The sequence below is a fragment of the Phycodurus eques genome, chromosome 13 (genome assembly GCF_024500275.1).
Source record: "Phycodurus eques isolate BA_2022a chromosome 13, UOR_Pequ_1.1, whole genome shotgun sequence".
In the NCBI taxonomy this organism is placed as follows: domain Eukaryota; kingdom Metazoa; phylum Chordata; class Actinopteri; order Syngnathiformes; family Syngnathidae; genus Phycodurus; species Phycodurus eques.
In genome coordinates, this window is record NC_084537.1 from 4,459,719 (window position 1) to 4,473,155 (window position 13,437).

Below are 13,437 nucleotides of genomic sequence, written 5' to 3' on the forward strand. Positions count from 1 at the left end.
CAGCGCACGCTCTTACTCCTCAAGCCGACAGAGTAGCAAGTGGGGGCGTTTTGGCCGCATGCAGAAGCATAGTTGCACGGTAGGCTAACAGCTAAAGAAAAAAGCTAACCCCTGCAGAAGGCTGCTCCTATCCATCTTTCCTTTACAGTGTTAGCTTACTGGACAATAAATAAGATATACAAATGGAATTAACATAAAAACACACAACACCCCTCCCTCCTTCATTCGACGGGGCCAGCACGAGCGCGCATCCGCTAATGACCCGTGTCTGGCGGCTTAATCAGCACCAAATATCTTTAAAAGAACATTAACATGAATGATCGCCTGTTCTTGTATTGTTTAAAATAAAAAAAAATATTTGAACTCCTGTATGATTTGAATATCTTGGCATTAATTGCACAGCAACTAGGTACACTGCGTTTCCCCAAGATTGAGAATTTTCTTGTGGTGGTGCAGGGTGGCGCAATGGTGTAAGCGCATTCAAAATCTATTCAAACAAAGGTTTATGAACAATGCTTATTTATTGCACGTACGCAATTATATAATTTGTAGTTAGCTGTTTACAAAGTTGACAATTTCTGTCTGAACAATGGATCTTTGCTTTGAAAAGACAAACATTTCTAAGGCCTTTCTCTACAGAAAGGATTCAGGGGTAGGTCCATTTATACTAATCCTCATGCATGCAGCAAGGTGCTCTTCTTGAAGTTTTCTCAGGTCAGTTCTGATCTGAATGAGAAAAAAAAATGCATAACCATTATGCATTTTTTTTCTCTCAATCCTCAGATGTCTGCCCACTCATCATATTCCCTGGCCAGCTTTTCCATCATTGCTCCCTGGCTTTTGTTCTAACCAGGATAGAAAATACGTTGACACAAATTTTGAAAAATGTCATCATGGAATCCTGATTTACAGATAAATTATCCCTGCAAATTGTAATTAAGATTTGAGGGTTTAAAAAAAAATAAAAAAAAAAAAAATCCGTATTTTGTTCCGGAAATCGAAATCACTGAACGTTGACTCGTTACCGCCGTAACACTGATTGTTCCAGATGTTGGTGGTTACATGTTCAGTTATACTCTTTGAGTGCAAAGTATGGGTGGGCGATATATATTGCCTTTGATATAATCGTGAACGTTGCTTTAACGTTGTGCAATTTTACGTTATCGAATATTCATACTGCCTCTAAAAGGTACATTGACAGCATTGGAGGAGGAGAGAAAGGAGGAAGTGCATCGAGGTCCTCATTCGCCAAATCAGCGGATATGATTCAGTCACATCACTCAGTGGCCAGCAAAATAAACTCTCGCTCCCAAACTAGCAGGCCGAGCAATTTTTTCAGGAGTTGAGCAGCTGAACAAGTCGGTGAATTGAAACAATCGACCTCAATGGAACGCATGTATATATTTTTTTGTTAGCCAACAGGAAAATGACACAACCCACAGATGTAGGTGCTGGCTTCCCAAACGTGGCCAGTTTAAAAGCGAAACAAAGATACGCTCTGTTATGATCCTATATTCACTGGAGGATTATTCCTTTTGGATACCATTTCCAAAGAACTGTGCACTCTGTCATCCAAACTGTTGGTGAGGCTAATGGAGAAGCTAGCTAGCATAGCCCTACTCGTGCCGCAGCTGTTTGTAAATACTGTATTTCACTAAACCGTCACCCATCACTCACTGCTTTACTTATTTGAACCCTATACCGTGTTACCAATATTATCTGCTAAACTTGTCACCGGGAATAAAAAAAAATAAATAAATCTGCGGTCATGACATTACAAGCATCGTTTCAAAATTACGTGTGTGCGCCCGCGAGTGTAAACATTGATCTTTTTTTTCCATTTCACTTTTCATAAGACACACCTAGTCGTGTGGATAGGTTTTAATAGGCTTTATGAAGTTTGCAAATCTAATTTCCCTCACGGGATTAATAAAGTATCAATCCAGTCATCTATCCATGACTTCTGTTAGAGAAAAGATGAGCAAATCTGCAAAACAGCAAACACGTACTACATGGAAGTGTAGACTCGACTCGCATGACTTAGACTTGAATCATGAATTAGATGACTTTAGACATGACAATATGGTACAAGACTTGCAACTCGACTTGCACTTGAACAGCAATGACTCGTGACTTCACTTGGACTTGAACCCATTGATTTGAAAAGACTTGCTACTTTGACCAAACCCCTGACAAATCAGAAATTCTCTTTCTATGGCTGCATGTGTCACTTATTGTTATACTAGAGGAAAAGATGAAAAGTGGCAACATAATGCTGCAGATATTACTGATTAGGTCAAAGTATACCACATTATAGTTCTTACTATCTTTAGACAATTAGTGCACTGATGGGCACACAGTTGTACAGGAATTGACTAAGAGGTCATTGTTATACACACTACCTAAATTCATGGTTGCATGGGGGGGGGGGAAAAGTACAACATAAATCAGGAATAAAGGTGACAGTTAAATAAGGTATACATTCCAAGAACCACAGGTAACACACAGAAATGACGTCAAGTAACGTAACGAGGATGTTAATGCGCCCCCCCACCCCAAAAAAAAATCACATTGCATTGTGGGATTTGCACGGCTTGACGTCACGTATGCTTATTTTTGTTAGCCTTAGCAGCTAGTTTTGTGAGCGATCCCACAGATGCTTGCACGGCGGGCCAGCCGTGCCTGGTTTAGTCAGTGTAGTGTTCTCAAGAATCAGTCTCGTGCTGTATTTCTTTTTTTTATTCACTTAATTTACCAATTGATCAGCACACAGCTAGCATCTATTCGACCTGAATTCTACGTTCTTGATTCTTCTTCGTGTCCTTTTCTTCTTTGCCTCTTTTTGATGTAATATTTTTATGTATTGCCCCTAGTGTTCCAACTTGGATAAAATGTTGCCTTTTTAGCAAGATGACAAACTTCTGTTCCTCTTTTAATTGTCTTATGTTTTTGATACAAGAAATGCCTTTGTTTGAAATTGCCTCACTAGAAATGTTTGTAGACAAGAAAATACAGTTTCCTGCTATATGCACAATGTGAATTTAAGAAAAGTACTGTTGCTTATCTAAAAGAGGAAACCAATTGGTCTTTCATTCGTAAGTGAAATGTCTCATTTTCTCGTGTATTCATAATTGGTCTTTAACCTCGCAAAAATATATTTTATCCTTATACTTGATTATTCTGATAGAATTGTCAGTAGACTACCCTATTACTAATTGCAGCACTACTGGATGGAAATTATTTCTGATTTCCCAGATCGGGCCCAACATATTTTGTCGGGAACAACAAAAATTCTTGTAATGTGATAATCCATGACCAACGATTTGGCCCTATGATAGCCCTAAAACGCCAAGTTGAAAAGTCTAGCATGTTTGATTTTTTTGTTTTTTTGTTTGTTTGTTTTTTTGGGGTGGGAATCTTCCATGTAATGTGACATATCAACGAAAACTCTTCGACAGGGCACCTTGACATCTACCAATAGGCTTGTGTATTGTGATTGCCGCATCACCTCCCGTGCTTGCCATTGTCAACATACTTGGTTGGCGTTTTAAAGATTTTATTCACACGCACAAACCAATGTTTACCAAAGCTTTATAGCAAATGTCAAACCAATGGCCCGCGGACCAAATGTGGCCCGCCGTGCCGTTTTATGTGGTCCGCGGGGGCTTGAAAGGTCTTAAAATAAGTGAATTGAGCAGTTCACATGTGTATTCATTATCAACTACATTTCCCAGAATACATCGTTGCCTTACAAATTACCGCCAAGTGATGGGATCTTACCATGAGGTGGTAGTGTACGCGCATCAGTGTAAAGCAGCAGTTTTCTAAGTGACTTGAGACATATTTTTTCCCCAAAATGTCAAGGAAACGAAAAATTGATTCAGACAGAAGGCTTTTTCAACAAAGCATTGGAAAACGAATATATATTTTTCTGCTGCTGTGTTCACAGGTTTCTGTATTCTTGCAGAAAAATATTTACAGTATTCACTATTCACACATTTCTCATTTACGATCATTGGGCTTTAGCTTGTCAACTCAAATGCGACCGGATACAGTCGTTACCGTGGCGACGACAAGAAGAGTGGAGCACGCCGTCTTTGTATTCTCAGGACAAAATGGGGAAAAACGTTCGTTGGTGGTCACCGGTGCTCAGAACAGGAGAGGACGTTCGTTTAACGCTTTCTTGAGGTATGTTCACGTACTTGTAATACGATACTGACCTGACTGATTAGAATACACGATTTGACTAGAGCAGTGATTTCCAACCTTTATGGAGCCAAGGAACATATTTTACAATTGAAAGATCACACGGCACACCAACAAACAAAAATGTCACAAAAAGTGGATACATTAATTACTGTATTTACTTCCTGCCGTCTAATAGAATACCATGCATTTGTTCTGTCTGTCACTATGCCTCACTGGCATAAATAGAGGAACAAAGATATATTATTTATTGTAAACATAATTTTTTGAGCAATGAAGTACACACGTATATACAGTAAATGAACAGCTCATTTAAATAGAAACATTCCTCCATCTTGTGATCGGTTATCGTTTTTTTCAAACTCTGTGACCCAAAAACCTTGATCGTGTAAAGACTAGTTCTGAGTAGTGCAAAATTGTCAAGCGTAACAAAAAACTTATAACTTGGGTTTGGAGATATTCGTCATTTACTTAGTTTGGTTGATTGATGAGTAATGCCGATTTCTTAGGGTTCATGTTATAATACCAGGGCAATAAATAATAAATAGTTAAGAATATGTTGTGTATAGTGAAATTTTTTTAATGTTACATTTACTGTCTCCTCACTGGCCCTTCGACTGCATCGATAATGCCATTATGGCCCTTGGTGAAAATGAGTTTGACACCCCTGCTTTAGAGGATGATTCGACAGAGCGCATACATGTTTATGTACAAACGTTAGTAATAGCACTAGCTTGCCAGGCTACATTACATTTTGCCTGCTTGCGAGCCGTATCGTATTAAAAGTACGTGACCATACCTCAAGCAGTCCATGAATGGATAGCTCATAACGTCCTCTCCCTACAACATGTGACACTGCACATTTTTTGCCTTTGTTCTTTTTTCCCCCCAACATTGCCGTGGCGATCCATTGTTTGACAACCTGTCGCCATGGTAACTCTCGTATCTGCTTGTGGTGCGAGGTGACATTTTCTGGTCACGCCTCCCGACAGTGTTTGATTTGACCAGATAAAGCCCAGTGATCATAAAAGACGTGATATGCGGTATCGTAATGCATGTCGTGTAGTGTTGCCACTATTTGACCGAGATACGGCAAGATTTTATTGTAGTAGTCTGACATAATGCAATCGTGAAAGAACAAATGTCTTGTGGTCTAATCCAAGCATTAGATGCCAAAATATATGCATATTCCCTACCTAATTGAAGCTTACACTAAGGCAAATCAAATTTATTTGTATAGTACTCTTCATACATACAACACAAAGTGCTTTACAGAATTATCTTGCTATTGCTTTACACTAGTTTGACTCAAGCAATCATAGCTCTCGCTCCCTCTTTTAGCGACTTCTACTCTCACTGTACAGTTTTACCTAGTTTATTGCACCAGATTAATTTTTATCCAAGTTACTGTTAGCTTGTAGGCTGGCTGCTAAGTTTCATTTTAGTGTAACAGAAGTTTACTAGGAGAAAGCTAACGCGGTTTGATGTCCAGCATTATTTTGGATGAACTGGGAAATGTGTTTATTTGTTGATACATTTAAGATACTTTTACTGTGAAACAACAATGTATCATTTCAGACATTCAGCAGTTTCAATTTAGGGGATGGAAAGTTTACTCAATTTACCTCTGAAACGCCATCTTTGAAGGCCGTTTAATTCTGCAGTCAGCCAGTCAACAATGCTGATGGGCGGGTAGGGCTGGCGGGAAGAAGTGTGCGTGTGCGTGTGCGTGTGCGTGTGCGTGTGCGTGTGTGTGTGTGTGTGTGTCCATCCGTCCATATAAACGGCTCAACACAATGAGAGAAACAGGCAGGCAGAGTGGAGCTTTTCTGTGCAGTACGAGCGTGGATTATTATTATTTTTTTTTTTTTAAGTTTCATTATCTCGGCGGCTGTTAATATACTCGGGCGGGACGCCCAAGTAAAGCCAATGTAGGAGAAAACACTGAGGTACATTTATACATGTACAACCCCAATTCCAATGAAGTTGGGACGTTGTGTTAAACATAAATAAAATACAATGATTTGCAAATCATGTTCAACCTATCATTAATTGAATACACTACAAAGACATTTAATGTTCAAACTGATCATCCAGCCATCCATTTTCTGAGCCGCTTCTCCTCACTAGGGTCGCCTATCCGAGCAATCATCGGGCCGGAGGCAGGGTACACCCTGAACTGGTTGCCAGCCAATCGCAGGGCACATGCAAACAAACAACCATTCGCACTCACATTCACACCTACGGGCAATTTAGAGTCGTCAATGTGTTAGTGCCAATGGCATGTGTAACTTACACATCTGTGAAGGCACCATTAATGCTGAAAGCTACATACAGGTTTTGGAGAAACATATGCTGCCATCCAAACAATGTCTTTTTCATGGACGCCCCTGCTTATTTCAGCAAGACAATGCCAAACCACATTCTGCACGTGTTACAACAGCGTGGCTTCGTAGTAAAAGAGTGGGGGAACTAGACTGGCCTGCCTGCAGTCCAGACCTGTCTCCCATTGAAAATGTGTGGCGCATTATGAAGCGTAAAATACAACAACGGAGACCCCGGACTGTTGAACATGATTAGTAATGAACATGATTAGTAATGATTAGTTGCTAAAAACAATAACGTTTATCAGTTTGAACATTAAATGTCTTGTCTTTGTAGTGTATTCAATTAAATATAGGTTGAAGATGATTTGCAAATCATTGTCTTCTGTTTTTGTTTAACACAACGTCCCAACTTCATTGGAATTGGAGTTGTATATAAACAACAAGAAGTCATTCTGTTATAGGATGAGTTTAACATAAAACACAATTATATACAATATACGTAAGTAGCTTATCCCTGCTTCAGGTGTCCATCAATTTGTGTAGGGGGGTTGGGGGGCGGTTCCTTGTACTTATGTTGTACGTCATAGTAAGGATTGCAGTGTCAACTCACGAAACGCAGATCAGCTAGTCTTTGGGGGTGGTCTTCCTCCGGACCTCAGGGAAATAAAATAATATTAATCTAAAACACTCCCAACTTTGTACACGCATAGAATCATTGTTTAAACTTTGGTTGTGGCAGATGGGTTGCTTATTATTCAATACAACATTTCGTATTGAAGGAACCTGAATTTTATCATCACCTATTACTCTCGAGGTTCCATACGTGTTCATTTTCGTGAAATAACTACAATTATAACGTGTTAAAAGTCAACCAATTTATTCCTGACAGAAGAGTCTATACATTTTACAGAGCTCTGGGTCAGCAGTCACGCTTATCCTAGCGTTAGCAGAGACAGCGCAGATTGAACAAAGCTATCTGTTCCTGCCTCCGATTTATACAATGTCGGAATCGCTGTCGTCTGATTGGTCCATGGTCCCATCTGACGTCATCATTGGTCTGCAGAATGGTGGCCATTTGCCACTGGCTCCAGGCGCGGTCTTCTCATGTTTACAGCAACCCCCCCGCAGTCATTGTCTTCTCCGACTTCTGTTCTTTGTGGCCTCCACATGCACCCTGCTGGGAGCTTTCCTGCAACACACTCCCACACCCTTATCTGATTTCCATTTTAGAATTTCTGCAATAAACACCCTTGTTTACCCCCAGACCAGTTACACAATAAAACCCTTTAATCCCCCCTTTGATCTCCGATTTTCACAGATAACATCCTCTAAACATCCAGCCTAGTTCGCTACAATACTCAATAAAGCCCAAAATAAATACCGCAAATATGCCAAAAACTACAGGTGTGCTGTAGGTGTGACAGACTAATTTAAGGTGGCGGTGGGACTGCATCAGGGATCAGCCCTGAGCCCCTTCCTGTTTGCAGTGGTGATGGACAGGCTGACAGATGAGGTTATACTGGAATCCCCGTGGACCATGTTGTTTGCAAATGACATTGTGTTCCGCAGTGAAAGCAGGGAGCAGGTGGAGGAACAGTTAGAACGATGGAGACATACACTGGAAAGCAGAGGAATGAAGATTAGCCGAAGTAAGACAGAATATATGTGCATGAATGAGAAGGGTGGCGGGCGAAGAGTGTGGCTACAGGGAGAGGGATAGGAGGACTTTAGAGGACTTTAAATACTCAACCGTCCAGAGCAATGGTGAGTGTGGTCAGGAGTGAAGAAACGGGTCCATGCAGGTTGGAACAAGTGGAGGAAGGTGTCAGGTGTGTTATGTGACAGAAGAGTTTCTGCTAGGATAAAGGGCAAAGTTTATAAAACAGTGCTGAGGCCAGCCATGATGTACGGATTAGAGAGTGGCACTGAAGAGACAACAGGAAGCGGAGCTGGAGGTGGCGGAAATGAAGATGTTGAGGTTCTCAGAGTGACCAGGTTGGATAAAATTAGAAATGAGCTCATCATTCAAGGTTCGATGTATTGGAGATAAAGTTAGAGAGAGCAGACTTTGATGGTTTGGACACGTCCAGAGGGGAAATAGTGAGTATATTGGTAGAAGGATGATGAGGATGGAGCTGCTTGGCAGCTCCATCCTCATCAAACAGAAGGTTGATGGATGTCGTGAGGGAAGACATGAGGGCAGTTGGTGTTCGAGACGAGGATGCAGGAGGTAGGCTGACATGGAAAAGGATGACGCGCTGTGGCGACCCCTCAAGGGACAAGCCGAAAGGAAAAGATGATTTGTGTTGTCTGTCGACAAAAAGTTTCAAATGGTGAGACACATGATGATTAAAGTAGCTATCTCCCCCTTCCATGAGGTCAGGGTCTTTAATAAGTTCAGTCCTAACTTCAACTGGCAATGTGTCAAGCAAAGCAATTCTATAAGTAACATTTGCCTCCCTTAAACGGGAGGGATGTGACACTGTCTTATATGTCTAAATGCTTATGCAATTTTCGAAGTGAGAACTGGGATCCATGAGAGATTTGAAGTCAGGGTGCCTCGTCACCGTCGGCTAGGAGGGTGTGAACATGTCACGGATGACCGCAAATACTGGAGGAACAAAAGGTCAAATAAAATTTCAGGTTTTACATTATTCAGACCAGACCATGTCAAAATATCATCCGTGTAATGAACCGAAATGCAACAGGCGTGAATCAATCTCAATATGACAGCACACGCCAGACTCATGCTGTCTGTCAACTTTTTCAGCGCTTGGATCCACATTTCACTGCCAGCAGCCAGTCCGGGCAGCCGTTTCTGTAAAAACTCAAAATCTTTTAAAGACAATTCTTGGTATATGAACCCACCTTTTTGAATACGGGCTAGTGCAGAATTGATGGGAGTTTTATTTCCCCTCTACAATTGGTCTGTCATTTGAGCAGCTCCCTTGACCGGCAAACAGCTGCCATGACTGTGGACACCAGAAAAATCTAATTTTTCTCCTCAATTTTTCATTCTCTTCGATTTTCTTATTCAAATCTCTTTTCTCCATCCACCCTGCAGCGTCCAACTTCTCCTTTTTCCAATTTGCCCATACAGTTCTAAATCCTGCTTGTTTCTTTCAATGCCAGTTAAGAACTGACCTATTTCAATCCACAAATCCTCCAATGACTTCTGGTAATCACTTTGATACATGTCGCAGTCATGACATCTCCACTCGACTGTCCAATACACCCCCAAGAGTTTTGGTGGCATCTTATTCTAAATCGGTTTTTGGGGTCCCAAAATCCCCAACGGCTCCCGAAACGTTACAATATGAAACCGCGTCCGATTTCAAGTCAGTCTACGACGGGACAAGCAGGTACCTTGTTACCTACCAAAGGATTTTATATTTTCCTGGTGTGTCAGGAACCTTGTTACCCTGACTTTCGATTACCACAATAACACAACGTCCTAGTAACTATTGACAATGAAACAACTGTACCACAAGTCTCCCAAATTTCACAATTGCCAATGTGCAGAATTCGTGATTTAATCAAACAGGTTTCCGCTCACCTTTATCTGTCGGTGCACCGGGGAGATTGCAGTCCAATTGAATCCCTGTCCACTCCTCTGTCTTTTTATCTAATGCCCTTCCAGGATCACGTCAGGGTCACCATTTGAAGGAACCAGAATTTTATAATCACCTATTACTCTCGAGGTTCCATGCGTGTTCGTTTTCGTGAAAGAACTACAATTATAATGATGTGTTAATAGTCAACTAATTTATTCCTGACAGTGGAGTCTATACATTTTACAGGGATCTGGGTCAGCAGCCACGCTTATCCTAGCTCAGCAGAGACAGCGCAGACTGAACAAAGCTATCTGTTCCAGCCCCCGACTTATACAATGTTTAAAAGCGGAAGTATGGAATCGCTGTCGTCTGATTGGTCCATGGTCCCATCTGATGTCATCATTGCTCTGCAGAATGATGACCATTTGCCGCTGGCTCCAGGCGCGGTATTCTCATGTTTACAGCAACCCCCCGCAGCCATTGTCTTCTCCGACATCTGTTCTTTGTGGCCTCCACATGCACCCTGCTGGGAGCTTTCCTGCAACACACTCCCACACTCTTATTTAATTTCCATTTTATACTTTATGCAATAAACACCCTTGTTTACCCCCCTGACCAGTTACACAATAAAACCCTTTAGTACTGTTTGATTTCAAATCAAGGTCGGGGATGAGGTCCTGCCCCAAGTGGAGGAGTTCAAGTATCTTGGGGTCTTGTTCACGAGTGAGGGAAGAATTGAACGGGAGATCAACAGGCGGATCGGTGCAGTGATGCAGACTTTGTATCGGTCTGTTGTGGTAAATAATTTACCGATTTACCGGTCGATCTACGTTCCTACCTTCACCTATGGACACGAGCTGTGGGTCGTGACTGAAAGAATAGGATCCCGGATACAAGCGGCCGAAATTAGTTTCCTGCGCAGGGTGTCCGGGCTCTCCCTTACAGAGAGGGTGAGAAGCTCGGTCATCCGGGAGGGATCTCAGAGTAGAACCGCTGCTCCTCCACATCGAGAGGAGCCAGATGAGGTGGCTGGGGCATCTGATTCCGATGCCACCCGGACGCCCCCCTGGTGAGGTGTTCCGGGCATGTCCCACCGGGAGGACACGCTGGAGAGACTAAATCCTTCAGCTGGCCTGGGAACGCCTCGGGATCCCCCCGGAAGAGATGGATGAATTGGCTTGGGAGAGGGAAGTCTGGGCGTCCCTGCTAGAGCTACTGCCCCCGCGACCCGACCTAGGATAAGCGGTAGAAAATGGATGGATGGATGATTTCAAATCATGAACGGCTTTCAAAATCTTGCAGAGAACCTGTCAAAGTGAGAATGGGGACACAAACATCAATGCATACATTTGGAATATTTTGCAAGATATAAAAATGGACATTTTATCTTCCGTTAGCAAACATCAAAGGCATGTCCTCAAGTTCTGGCGCTTGCAGTCCTTCTCAACGCCAGTAGGTGGAGCTGCACGCGCATGAGTGAATATTAACCAAATAGTCTTTTGAAGACGGGAATCAAGATTTGACGGGAAGCTGCTAATTAGGTGAAGGTCCACTTGACGTACACCAGGCACTGTCCTAGTCACCGTCTCACAGCAAGGCAGCGTGGCGGAGTCGGGTTCTCAAGTGGGTGCGAGTCTCTGTGGCGCATCGATTTGCGGCACTTAAGTCCGCTACAGAGCAATATTTAAATGACTTGTTCATTGACTGTATATATTTGTGTACTGTATACGGAGTATCTTCAAAAGTATTCTCGATTCAGGTCATGAATTCTAATCAGTCAGGTTAAACCAACATTACAACATGACAAAAATAATGGGTTCTAACTTACTGTAATTAAATAACTTTATTGTAATTCAATGACTTCACACACACCAAAACTTTAGCGCATGATTCGACAGAATGCTGGTTTACTGTTAGTGCTAGCACTATCTTGCTAGGCTACATAACGTTTTGTTGCCTGCTTGCGAGCCATATCGTATTAAAATTAAATGAACATATCTCAAGCAATCCTTGAATTATTCCTCTCCCGAGCCCCAGTGACCACCACCACACATTTCCCCCCATTTTGTTCTTATAATACACACGGCGTTGTTGTTGTCGTTGCCATGGTAACAAGTGTATCCGGTCACGTTTGAGTTGTCAAGATAAATCCCAGTGATCGTAAAAGATGGGATATGGTGGTATCGGAATACAATATTTTATTGTAGTAGTCTGACATCGTGCAATCGTGAAAGATCAAATTTGTCTTGTCGTCTGATACGCACATTACGTGTTGTCTGTCTCAGACATTTTGTCTGTTCCACACCTCTGACATATATATATATTTTTTTTAAATAACTTTATTGGTTGTCTGATATTTACAGGACTACGTCAAAAGACATGTGACAAGGCTAAAAATAAACTAGCTTTTGCCTTCAAATATACTGTACTCGATGGCGACGCTGAGTAAGTGTCTTTTGCGGAGTTGATCAATGACGTCATTGATCGGCTCGACTAATTATGACATTTCCGCCGATCAGCGTAAAATTCTAATTATCGGCCGATACCGATCAAGCCGATCAGATCGGTGTAAAGTCTACATAAAATACAGCGGGAACTTGACTTACAAGATGAGTTTCATTCATTTTGTTACCACACTTGTAACTCAAATCTGTAGCATCTCAAATCAGCTTTCCCCATTCAAATCAACAGAAATGCATACATAAATCCACCCCAAAAACACCCAAACAATTTTGTAATGTTTTTTCAATTTAAAAAAAATAGCTCGACAATTTTTACAGTTTAAAAATATACTAACACCGTAATAACAAAATAAAATAGATACAATAAACAAAATAAAATAGATACAATAAAATAAATAATTTAAAAAAATAATGTAAAGAATTAAATTTGGCGCAACATTTTTTTATTCCCCCCCGCTGAACGTATTCATCACTATTTTTTTTCTTATTTCACCGTATTCGCTCCTATTTTCTGAGGGGTTCATGCTTCAATTCAACAGACAATGAGACATGTATTATTGGAAAATAAACATAACGAGCAGCTAAGTCAGGCTGTTGGAAATAGTTGAACATGCAAAATGTTTTTTTTTTTTTTTTTTTTTTCTTTCTTTTCTCTCTCTCCCTGAAGTGCTTTTCTTAAAGCTCCAAGACTGATTAGGGATTGTGTTCACGTACGTTTTGACTTAAGGGACGTTTTTTCCAGGAGGAATTGCTTAATTCCACATTACCTGTCAAGAAACAAATATGAATTTTTATTTCTATGAAAGCTGGTTCAAGTTAATGCTGAAGAAGAAGAAAAACGTGCTGGAAAAAAGCTATTTCAAAGTTTTTTTGGTATCAGGAGAAAAA

At 41.2% G+C, this 13,437-nt stretch overlaps 1 protein-coding gene across 5 annotated transcripts in view; it reads left to right on the plus strand.

Moving 5' to 3' along the window:
* larp4b (La ribonucleoprotein 4B) overlaps positions 1-13,437 on the plus strand; it is a 61,489-nt gene that overhangs the window by 10,932 nt on the left and 37,120 nt on the right. The gene's annotated exons all lie outside the window — the stretch shown is intronic.